Raw genomic sequence first — 3,703 nt, 5'->3', positions numbered from 1 at the left:
ATTTTTCTGCTCTGTAATAACTGGTAGTGGAAACAGGAAGGAGAGCAATGGGGACAGTGACAAGACGATGAGCAAGATGTGGTTTGAGCCCTGAGCTGATTATATGGTTGGGCCCGACACTGCTGGCTGGTATGGCAGAGACAAAGGGAGTCTGTAGCTTGTTCCCAGACCTCTGTCACCCCACTGCGCCATGTGCTGCATGGGACAGCATCCTAGATGCTAAGGCAATGCTCATTCCCAGTGGTCACTCACACTGTTTCAGCTTTTCTATGGAGAGGCTGTGTGACCTTGGATAAATCAGCCTTCTGGATTTGGGTTCTTCATCTGACTTATGTTTGGGTCAGAGTCCCTGATGTTCTGTGAGAAAGAACTGTTTTTAAATGGTTTCAAGTCGTTCGTGGAAGCTATGAAGGGTACATAGGTATTTTCCTCACCTGATACAAGTGAACCCTAAGAATGTTCTTGGCTTTCTCCTTCTTAGGTCTTCTCATCTGCTTCAAATGTCTATGCCTACCTTAGGTAGTTGATTAATCCATGTATGAATGGCCTCAGACTCACCAGACTGCCAGGCTCAAGACTGCCAGGCTCGATTTTGTGTCTCTTTGCATGCGATGTCTTTTTATCTCCATAGGAAACCTAATTGTTTATATCCAACCTTTCTTTATGAACACATCCTTCCTTTTGTTTTCCCGCTTCAAAAATGTAAGGATTGTGTTTCTGATCTCAGGCAGGCTAAGAGCTCAGGCTTCTGGGACTTCCTCCTTTGTTCTCCTGTCACTAGTCACGGGCCCACTCTCACCTATGTCTACATTATTATTATATTCTATATTATTTCTTGCCTCTGATGCTGTCACTACCATAGGTCAGGCTCTATGTGGTTATTATACTCCCTGTCTCCCTTTTAAAGGCATTCACATGCCAGGCCCAGCCCCACAGTGTTTCCCATAGCCTTTGCCTGAACCACTCAGGCTGTCAGCATTCACAGTCCTGTCCCCACCTCGACCGCCTTCCAGCTCTCTCCATTACCTGTTCCTGGCTTCTAGCCAACCATTTATTGATCTTTTCAGCTCATAACCTGTCTATCCAGATTGATCCCGTCTTAACCTTTTATTTTATTCTTTTTGCCCAACCACGTCCTAGTAATATCTCAAGAGTTAGCTTAAACAACGCCTTCACTCTCCATTAGCAAACCCTCAATCCTGTCCGGTGCCTCTCAGGGACAGTCACAATCTTGGCAAGACTTTGAAGACAATAGCTTTAGAACTACCGAAACCCCATACATGACAGTTGTAAAGACAATGAAGTGAAACTCTGACTTACAGAAGCCCATGGCCATGGCCTTGGCTGGGTCTTACTCTCTTCCAAAGTGCTTTTCTTCTCTTAAGCCTTGGGCTTCAAATCTGTATTACAATATCTTCAATAAAACCCAAACCCTGTTCCATACTAGCTTGACCTGACATTATTTGCTGCCACTTACTTGAGTTGAGGTCCCTAAAAGATGAAAGGAAGTCCCTCGGCTGCTAGGGATGACAGCATAGTGCTTTATCTTCTTGTCTGTCACTGACGATGTGTACAGAATTTACTGTCTGAGGGATCCACTGGAAACCTAGTTACTTGTATGAGTTGGGGCATCCTTTGCTTTCTAAATCAGGGAAGTTGTAAGCCAACAGGATTACCCATTTGCCATCTTTGTGCTGCAGGGAAGTAGCTTCCAGAAGCAGGACCTTGCTCTCCCCTCATGTCAACATGATGCTGAGGAGAGAGTATGTCTTAAGAGGGGTTTCTATTTGTGAACAGCCCTGTGCCCAGGTCCTAAGGCATATTTAGTAATAAGTCCTGTCACAGAAAGACAGGAGTCTAAGGCGAAGTTTAGCTGTTTCTCAGAGCTGGAAGATTTCAGCCTTGTGCTTTGTTAGGAAACCAGAAGATGGAGAACGCTGTCTTTAGCTACATAGCATCTATTCTTATTTTGTGTGACCACTCTGGGTCTGTGAGGAAATGATGCTTATGTAGTCATTCTGTAACCCCTCCGACCCATGTATGTGTGTGTGCTCATATTCATTCAGCGAGACTCAGTGGATTGGTGGAAGAGAGGCAGCTACACAAAAGGATGACTTAGAATTTGCCCTAACTTGTAAAATAGAGGAACCAAGGGAAGTACACAGTTTGGTGCCGTTTGATCTCATAAACTTAAACTTAAATCTGTACATTCATACCAAGCACACATGTGTGTGTATGCACGCCCCCTCTCTCTCTATATATATATACACATTATTATATATATATATATATATATATATATATATATATATATATATATATATATATATATATAAATTCCTAGAAAACAATTCACAATAGATAAGCAGTTGCATCCAGCATCCAGGGCAGAGGATGATAGTCTGAGGTGCACATGAGACTTTCTATCACATGGGATGCTATATGGGATCCCTTTAAGTTCTCCACATGACAGTTATTTTCAGGACAGTGCCAAGACATCTCTTGCTTTCTCCCTCCTCTCTTTCTGCTGTGAGTACATGGAAGAGCTTTCCAGAGGTTAACTGGCATGTGATACTACAACAAATTGAATCCAGAAGCAGATATGATAATCCAGCTATTTTTGATGAAGCCAGATGTTTGGGATATCAAAAGTGTAAAATGATGTTGTTCTTCTCATAACGCTTCCTGGGAAGAATTTATTATTTTTTTGTAGCATTTAATATTTTTGTTAACATAATTGTCACCAAGGAGTATGCAATAATTTTAAATGCTGTTGTAATTTATAAATCAGTCAATATCAGGAGATAGACTTGAAACCCTCTAGAGGTTCTCTGGGTTGTGTCCAATCCCATCAGAGGCCTGGGATGCTTGGGATCTCTGCTGTGTACTGTGGATGGAGCAGCTAAGAAGGAACGAAATGGGAATGAAGCAAAACTGCAATAAAACCTTGCTTTTCTTTCCCCTTCCCCTCAAGGGAAATCTACAAGTGGCCTGGCATTTGATGCTCTAGAACATTCTGAGCCTCGTTGCTTCACTTCTAAAGAAGCTGAAATAATTGAGGAGGAGCAGGGGCCCTCTGTTTTGGAGGATTCCGTTCTACAGAGAATGTTCTGCACTCATTGATGTAAGTAGTCGCTCGTTGGAGCTCTGTTGTCACATGGGATTGGAAGTCAGGGTGTGGCTCATGTTGAAACTCATCTATCTTGGTTAAAGTTGGGCTCCCACCCGAGCACTCCTGGGAATGCTGGATTCCTGGGTGTGGTTTCTAATATTACAATCTTAGTAATTTTTATAAGTTGCTTTCTTTCAACAATAATTTGAAGTGACTCACAAGAAAATGATACTGAGGACCACCAAAACTGGGATCCAGGGCAGTCATCCGTACTAGTTTTGGAAGAGTAAACAACTGAAATACATACCTCAGAGATGCTGCAGATTTACACATGGACTCAGGACTTGAGGCATAAAGAGAAGCGTGCTACATTGCAGAGATTTTCCCAAGAGTTTTCTCATTTGCCAGATGTAGCTTCTGGTCATGGAACCGTCTCATTTCACACTTTGGGCAGGTCAGATCTTACCAGCGAATCTAACAGCACGGAAGCTTCACAGATCTGAGACCTTTCTAGCACAGGGCTCAGTGACATCGGAATCATGTCTCTTTGAAGCCTGCAGTTATATCTCTAGGACCTAGCCCAGGAGCTGG

At 43.0% G+C, this 3,703-nt stretch overlaps 1 protein-coding gene across 1 annotated transcript in view; it reads left to right on the top strand.

Annotated features, from left to right (window-relative positions):
- Nucleotides 1–2,980: 2,980 nt before the first annotated feature.
- The window catches only part of Ddr2 (discoidin domain receptor tyrosine kinase 2), a 102,598-nt gene continuing 101,875 nt past the window's right edge, over nucleotides 2,981–3,703 (top strand). Inside the window, exon 1 of the mRNA XM_032915259.1 lies at nucleotides 2,981–3,124. The gene's annotated coding sequence lies outside the window, so the exon portion shown is untranslated. The remainder of the gene's footprint in view (nucleotides 3,125–3,703) is intronic.

This window comes from Rattus rattus, chromosome 10 (assembly GCF_011064425.1).
Source record: "Rattus rattus isolate New Zealand chromosome 10, Rrattus_CSIRO_v1, whole genome shotgun sequence".
In the NCBI taxonomy this organism is placed as follows: Eukaryota; Metazoa; Chordata; class Mammalia; order Rodentia; family Muridae; genus Rattus; species Rattus rattus.
Note: the sequence above shows the minus strand (reverse complement) of the source record. Positions and strands in the feature narration are given on the sequence as shown.